This window comes from Pteropus vampyrus, unplaced genomic scaffold (assembly GCF_000151845.1).
Source record: "Pteropus vampyrus isolate Shadow unplaced genomic scaffold, Pvam_2.0 Scaffold141, whole genome shotgun sequence".
NCBI lineage: Eukaryota > Metazoa > Chordata > Mammalia > Chiroptera > Pteropodidae > Pteropus > Pteropus vampyrus.
The window spans coordinates 3,963,718-3,972,388 of NW_011888922.1; the positions used below are offsets into that span (position 1 = coordinate 3,963,718).

General features: G+C 38.9%; 1 pseudogene; it reads right to left on the reverse strand.

Annotated features, from left to right (window-relative positions):
• Window positions 1-2,301: 2,301 nt before the first annotated feature.
• LOC111744821 lies at window positions 2,302-2,420 on the reverse strand (annotated as a pseudogene).
• Window positions 2,421-8,671: the final 6,251 nt, after the last annotated feature.

Here is an 8,671-nt window from a genome sequence, read left to right on the forward strand (position 1 = left end):
TCTAAATCTGTATCTTCAGCTCTGACCTCCCCTTGGGACTCCAGACTTGAATATCTAGATGACTACTTCACATCTTCACTTGAAAGCATGCTTGGCCCCTCCATCACAACATGTTTAAAACTATACTTGATTTCTACTCACCTGCCCACTCTGGCCATTCCTCGGCCCTTAGCCATCTCAGTAAAGAGTAACTCCACTGACCAGTTTCCTCGGGCCAAAACCTTAGCGTCACACTACACTCTTTCTGTCCTTCTTCATCCACGTCCATCAGTCAATTCTCCTAAATCTCTCCTTTTAAATGTACATTTTAAATTGAAATATATCAAACATACAGTGAAATGCATAAATCCTAAGTGCACAGAGTGATGCATTTGCACAAAGTGAACATACTCATGTAACTACCACTCTCAACAAATAGAAGCTGACTGGCTTCCCTGTGTCCTTGCCAGTCACTCTTCTCCTCCTGTGGCTCACCACTATCCTCATCTCTGCTTCTGAATTTTGTAAAAAGTGAACCTTACACTACGTACTCTTCGGGACTGGCTTCATGGCTCAAGAGTATATTTTTTGAAAGTCATCCAAAATTGTGTGTATTTGTGGTAATTTTGTTTTCATTGCCATATGGATTTCATTGTGTGAATACGCCACAACTTATCCATTTTGCTGCTGAGAAGCATTTGGCTTGTTTCCTGTTCTGGCTGTTATGAACTGTGTTGCTATGGGCATTTTCCTCTCTAGTTTTATTGAGAAACTATTGGCATACATGGCTGTATAAGTTTAAGATGTATAAAATGATTATTTGATTTACATATATTGTGAAATGATTACCATAATGGGGTTAGTTAATATCCATTATCTCATGTAGATATGATAAAAAGAAAAGAAAAAAATTCTCCTGGTGATGAGAACACTCAGGACCCACTTTCTTAACAACTTTCCTGTCTATCGCACAGCAGTTTGGGCAGTTTGCACCTGTTTTTTGGTGCATGTGTTTATACATTTCTGTTGGGTGTGTTCTGGGAGCAGAATCGCTGGGCCTTCTGGTATAGAGGCGAATAGCTTTCCAAAGCACTTGCGCATGTATACACTTGCACAAGCCCTGTGTAAGAATTCGGGTCGCCCTACATCCTCCTCTGCAGTTTAATCACTTTAGTGAATGTGTAGAGGTACTTACTTCATTATGGTTTATAGTATTTTTCTAACAGCTTATGAGGGTGAACACATTTTAATGTGTTTATTGGCCATTTGGATATCACTTTCTGTGAAGCTCTTGTTCTAGTCTTTTGTTGACTTTAATATCTCTTGCATTGGAAAGCTGCTTTCCATTCCCACAGCCAGTCTCTCTGACTCTGTCATTGGCTATCTTACTGGTCTCTCTGTCATTATGCCCGTTCTCCCTCTCAGTTTCAACACAGCTGGGCCAAAGAGCATGTGAATGCTCAAGCTTGGGATTAGTGCCAAGCTGTTTTCCAAAAGAGTAGCACCAAATTGCACTCCCACCAGAAATATATGAGAGATCTCATAGATGCATATCCTCTCTGATTCTTGGTTAGACTTCTTATTTTTTGCTAGTGTATAAAGTGATATCTTGTTGTGGTCTTGATTTGCATTTCCTGATTAAAAATGCTAAATGGGTCTTTATTCACAGGCATTTCCTCTTCTGTGAAAAGCTTGTTCTTAATTTTTGTCCATTTCTCTACAGTGTTTAAACTTTTTGTTTGAATTTGATGTTTTTTTATGCAGTCATGATACTAATCTTTTGTTGGTCCTGTATATTGTGAATCTTCTCCCAATTTTTAACTTAACTTTTAAGATGTCATTGGATAGTTATTTTTAATTTTAATCTATTCATATTTATCTGTCTTTTATTAAATAGACATTGCTTGGTCTGATTTAGAAAATCTTTTCTTACCTATATTTTCCATTAAGAATGTAAAGTTTTAAACAGAAAACAAACTCATAGATACAGACTACAAAATGTGGTTACCAGAGGGAAAGGAGTGTGGAGGAAGGATGAAGAGGGTTAAGGGGTTAAATATATGGTAACAAAAGGAAACTAGGCATCAGGTAGTGAGGACACAATTTAGTATACAGATTTCATACTATAATGTTGTACATGTAAACTTTATATAATGTTATTAACCAATGTTACCCCAACAAATTTAATTTAAAAAATAATACATATCAAAAAATTTATTTATTTATTTATTTTGGGGGCGGGGCAAGGCAATCCTTGGTTGACCTCACAGATTGCAAGGACCTTGTCAGCTTACAATTCCTTATTTATTTATTTATTTTTTACACCTACAGCACCTGGTCTTTCTAGGTTGTCTCCCATCCAAGTACTAACCAGGCCCGACCCTGCTTAGCTTCCGAGATCAGACAGGATCGGGCTTGTTCAGGCTAGTATGACCATAGACACACACAAAAAATTTAAGTTTTGTTTTTCATATGTAAGTTTTTAATTCATCTGGATTTTTATGTAGTATAAGTTAAGTTCCAGTTTTATCTTTCAATATATAGATAATTATTTTTTTCACAAGCCGATTTATCAAACACTCCTCCCTTCCCCCAATGATGTAATGTGCCACCTCTGTCATGCAACAATTTCTACACATACATGGACTATGTCAGGGCTTTTATTCTTTCCCATCAGTCAATTTATCTATCTCTACCAGTGCCACACCATTTTAATTATTTTGTTCTAATATCTAAAAGGGTAAGCTTCCCTGCCTTTCTATCTTAGAAGTGTCCAGGCTTTACTTAACCCTTTACTCTTCCATGACATTTTAGAATCATGTTAACAAATTCCAAAAAAACCTCTCTTGGGATGTTGGAATTCATAAAATATTGAATCCATAATTGATTTTGAGGAAATGGACATGTGAATAAAAATAAAAGTAAGACTAAATTCCCAGGTCATAATATCTAGCAAAAGAGCAACAAAGAAACCTAAAAGAAAGTACAAGGAAGAAAAAATAAAAATAAAAGCAAGACTTAATGAGAAAGAGAATAGAGCTAATTAATAAATTAAGATTTTGGTTTTCTAAAAAAGTCAGTGAAATTAACAATTAGCTAATGTAATAAAGACTAAAGGGACAAATGACACAAACAAAATAAGAAGGGACAATGGAGAAATAATTATAACAAAAGATATTTTAAAAATCAAAAGAAACTACAGATAGTCCTCAACTTATGAGGGTTTAACTTATAGTTTTTTGATTATGATGGGGCAAAAGCGATATACATAATAAATTACTTGAGTTATTCAACACTTTATTATAAAATTGGCTTTGTGTTAGATAATTTTGTCCAACTGCAGGTTAATGTGAGTGTTCTGAGCAAATTAAAGGTAGGCTAGGCTTAGCTATGACATTTGGTAAGTTAGATGCATTAAATATGTTAACTTACAATAGTGTCAATTTAGGATGAGTTTATCAAGACGTAAACCATCATAAGTCGAGAAGCATCTATACTTTGCAAACTTCAATTTACATAAATTTGCATTTTTAGATGAAATTGAGAGTTTCCTAGGAAAATACAATTTACCAAACTGATCCAGTTAAAGATAGAAAACTTAGATTAGTTTCCATAGAAGAGAAAATTATCAAGGAATTTCCCCACAAAAAAGCACCAGGCTTTTTTGGTAAACAGGAGAAGTTTACTAAATCTGTAGAGACTAAATAGCTCCAATGCTCCATAAATTGTTTTACAGCTTTTAAAATGAAGAAAAACTTCTGTAATGCAAGAGCTCCAGGCCTAGAACTTGCACCTGGGTTTGGATATTCCGGAAGAACCACCAGGAGGACCAGAAAGGTGAGAAATGCCATTTATTACTCACAAGGCAGGAAAGCTTCAGCAGTGGCTGGTCAGCTGGTCAAAGCTGACAGTATAAAGCCTACTGACCAAGACCAAGCAGAGTTTTTATGCACACAAGCAGAGAGAGGAGTTATCTCATTGTGGGAGAAGCCGCCTTCTTAGACGAATGGGAGCAAGATGTGCTGCTTGGTTACAGGAGCAGATAACGTCCATGGAAGCAGCAGAAAACGTCCTTGGAAGCAGCAGAAAACGTCCTTGGGAGTAGGCACTGATGAAAGCTCTTTGTGCACTGCCTTCCTTGGCTGCTGGCAAGACAGCTATCAGTCTTCTGAGTATGTGGAAGGGCTATATACTGAGTTAACCCTACAACTTCCAATTTCTTATGTAGCAATTGTAATTTTAATATTTAAACTCATTTTTAAAGAAAACACAAAAACAGAGAACCATAGACTTATTGAATTGCTTGTGAATATTAACGAAAAATATTTAAATAAAATATTAGAAATATTATATTAGAAAATGCTAGAAAAGAATTCGATGTCACACTACCATATACCATGATGCATATGCTTTGTTCCTAAAGCTAGATTCTTACTTAATGGAGAAATACTAGTGGCATTTCCATCAAGATCAGCAATAAATTCCCAGTGCTATTCAACATCATACTGGATGCATTAGGCAAAGCAATCAGAGAAGAGAAATCAGTAAGAGACTTAAGAATTGGAGAGGAAATGAGTATATCTATCCCTTGTAGATGATGTGATTATGAACTTGCAAAGCCCTAAAAGTATTTAATACTTGTCTTCCTTTTTACCTTTTTTAGAGTTCTTTATTTCTTAGAGTAAATCCAAGTTTTTGTCTGGTATCATATTCTCATATTCCTCCTGCATGAAGAACTTCCTTTAATGTTTCTTACAGCACAAGTCTGCTGGGAATTAATTCTCTTGGCTTTTGCTTGCTTAAAAACATCCGTATTTTTGTCTACCCTAAATTTTGAAAGATATTTAGGTTGACAATTTTGTTTTTTTAACTCTTTAAAGATGTAATTCTTATTTTTGTTCTTCTGTATGTAATGTATCTTTTTCTCCGGTTGCCTTCAAGATTTTCATTTTGCTTTTGGTTTTTTCAAGCAGCTTTAATATAATATGTTAGATTTTAAAAAGTAATTATTCTGTTGAGATTCTCTGTGTTCTTGGATCTATGGTTTCCAAAACCATATCTGTCGTTATTTTGGAAAATGTTCAGATGTAGAAACTGAGGCTTTGTTATCTCTTCTCCTTCTGGGATTTCAATTACATGGATGTTAGACTGTTCGATATAGTATCACAGCTCTTGAATGCTCTATTCTGTTTGTTTTCATTCCTTTTTCTCTCTCTTTTTCAGTTTGGGTAATTTCATTAGCCTATCTTTAAATTCACTGATCTTTCCTTTGGATGTGTTGAGTCTACTAATGAACCGAGAGAAGTTCTTCATCTTTGTTGTTTAGTTCTAGTATTTCATTTTGACTTTTTCTTATTGTTTCCATCTCCGTTAATTTTGATACTAGTTCCTTAGTGCTGGAACCTGCCTGTCTTTGAGACACACACACTCTTTTGGTGCTGTCTTCCCCTAAGTTCCTCAACAGCAAAGCAGCCTCCTCCACTCCCTCCCTTCCGGGTCTCCACGGGTTGGCTGCATCCCTCTACTAAAAGGCTTAGCTCCTGTCATGTGGCTCCCAGGCTCCAATTATAGCTTCCTCCTGTTGCCCTTTCAAGCCCGAGTGGCAAGAGTATCCTTGTCTGGCACGTAGTAGAAACTCAAATATTTACTAAATGAATAAATGAATTAAGTAAGTAACATAAATTGTTGGGGGAATGGAGCGATACAAGTATGGAATTAGGAATTAAATTAGGGCCAGTTAGTAAAAGGCCTTGAATGCTAATTGTTTAACCAGAAATAACCAAATGGACTTGAGACCCAAGCAAGAGCTACAGGTGGTTGCTATGCAGAGGACTCCATCAACTACTGGGTACTGAGCCCCAACCTGTGTGGGCAAGTCCCTGCCTGCTTTGCCATCCTGGTAGCCTCTTGCCTTTAGCAAATGATGAAGGGAACTTATTTTACAATTTGGCCCTGAGAGCCCAGGATTTCTGTCTGTGCTATTGTCTTTATGCTGGGCATAGAAGAAAGATGTAGAGAGGTCCCTGCTCTTCTCATTCCCTACATTACCTTAGGGAAGCACAGACCCTCTCTGAGCCTCAGTTTCTACATCTGTAGAATAGAGGTAGGGTTAGAGTTACGAGGAAAGAACTAACATTAAGGGTCTACTATGAGTTGTGGTTTATATAAATACTTATTAAAGAGCTAGCATTTTGAGTGCTTAGTATGAAATAGGCAATCTATGTGCATTATCTCACTTAGTTCACAAAGTAATCCATGAAGTAGGTGCTATTAGTAGCATGAATATATACATACGAAAACTGACATCTCACGCAATCCCCACAACTCTCCAACGTAGGTTCCATTTAGTTCCATCACAGCTCTGAGAGGTGCAGTGACTTATCCGAAATCTCACAGTTCATAGAAGGCAGAATTAAGGTACAGTTTGGGTCTTTCTTACTCCAGAGCCTCCTCTCCCTATACATCACACTCTCCATTCCATCACTGTAACTGATTTCTTTTCTCGAACAGTCCATTAAATCTTCAAGCTCAGGAACCCTGTGTCCTCGGTATGAGAGAGACTCTAGCTCACAGAAGATGAGAGGAAAGTTTTGATGAAAGATACTGAAGAGGGGAAAGGGAGGGAGAGGAGAGAGAGCTGCGGGGAGGAGAGAGAGCTGCGGGGAGGAGGAGGGAAGAGCCTGAAAGCACCAGCTGTGAGGAGGCACTCCCTCTGGTGGTCATTATGAGAAGCTGCTGGCAGGATGGACTCTTCCCGGGGCAGGGATCCGCAAGGGCTTGGAAGAAGCCTGTGTAATAGGCAAAGCTGTGAGGGAGTCCGGGAGTCTTACAGAGATGATGAATGTACTGGGCATCTATGGTAGGTTAAATAATGGCCCCAAAGAGGACCACATCCTAACCTCCAGAACCTGTGAATGCTACCTTTTTATGGTAAAGGGGACTTTGTAGGTGTGATTAAATTAAGGCATTTGAGATTATCCTGTATAAGCAGGTGAACCCTATATAATCACAATAGCCCTTATAAGAGGGATACATGGAGGTCAGAGTCACAGGAAAAGATGCAGTGATGAAGGAAACAGAGATTGGAGTGATGACCTTTGGACATTGAGGAAGGGGCCATAAGCCAAGGAATATAGACAGCCACTAGAAGTTGAAAAAAGCAAGATAATAGATTTACCCCTCAGGACCTCCAGGAGGAACCAGCCTTGCCAATACCCTGATTTTAGCCTAGTGAAACTGATTTCAGACTTCTGACCTCCAGAACTATAAGAGAATAAATGTGTATTGTTTTAAGCCACTAAATTTGTGGTAATTTATTACAATAGTGATAATAATCTAATAAGGTGCTTGGCAAGGGTTCAGTAAATCTTGGTTCTGAAAGTTTTCTTTTTCCCTCCTCTCCCAAACAGCCATGGCAGAACACTTAGCCCATAATCTGTGCTCCGTGAGCTAACCTGCTCCTCTCTCTGCCTATAATGACTCTCTCCCATATGTACCCCATGCAAGCTTCCAAACCAAATTCAAATGCCACCTCCACCGTGAAGCTTGCTATCCCACGCCATCCCATCAGGTAAAACTGGAGACCCACAAAACTCAAAATAGGGAATCCTTTCCATCTTACAGCATAGCTGCCCTTATTCATGTCTCATTCCCCACCAGCCCGAACATCTGTAGAGGTTTTGTAGATGGCATGAGTGAATGCTGTATAAGGTGAGAGCCCATGGTGGAAGATGGCTCCAGTGAAATAAACATGTGCTCTCTCTGACCTAGGTATGTCCTCTCATCTGTGCCTTCACCATGGGCCTGCCTTGTGAAGCCAGTATGTCACTTTGCATCCTGGACAGTTTCCTTTGGATATCCCACAAGTCTTTCAAGCCTACTATGTCCCAAATTGACATCATCATGTACCACACACATGCTTCTCATGCATTCCCTGACTACGCCCCCCACCCCCCGCCAACCCTTTTCCAATTCAGTACTTTGGGGTCATCCAGGACTCTTCTTTCTCATTCACTCTCCACATTCAGTTATTTAAAAAGTCCTGTAATTTCTTAGCCTCTTCTCTCAAATCCATCTTCTTTCTTCTGTCTCCACTGCTTCTATTGCAGGCCAGACCACCATTGCTTCTTCACTGGATCCTGCAACAGCCTCCTCCCTGGTCTTTCTGCTTCCAGGCTGGCCCAAGCCAGCCCCTTCACCACACAGCAGCAGTCAGAAAGAGTTGCTAACATCTGAACATGTTGTTCTCCTTGCTCAGGCAGAGCAGATACAGATAGTAATTTTGGTTTCCAGCAGCCAATGGGTCGCCTTGCTCCTTGCCCTTCTCTAGTACTTCCTAAGAGATCACACCTAGGGGCAATCTGCCATTAGCATCCCTGCCTACTTCATTGTGATACCTAGTTCCACTAGGAAACCAGCTGCTGCTTCCTACTCTGTGGCCACCACTGTGACCAGGAGGGACCCTGTACTACAAGGCCAGCTGAGCTCTTCTAAGGCCTTCATAGGCTGAGGATCCACCCTTGCCACGACAAGCATAAGAAACTGCTTCCTTATCAAATACCGTTTACCACAGCAAAAGTTTTGAAAAGGATTTCTACAATCTTGAGTTTTGTGAAAAGTAAAGTATTCATTTTGTTTTGTAACTTGAACTTAACTCTATTTATTATAACTAAATAAGAACTGGTGTGGGATG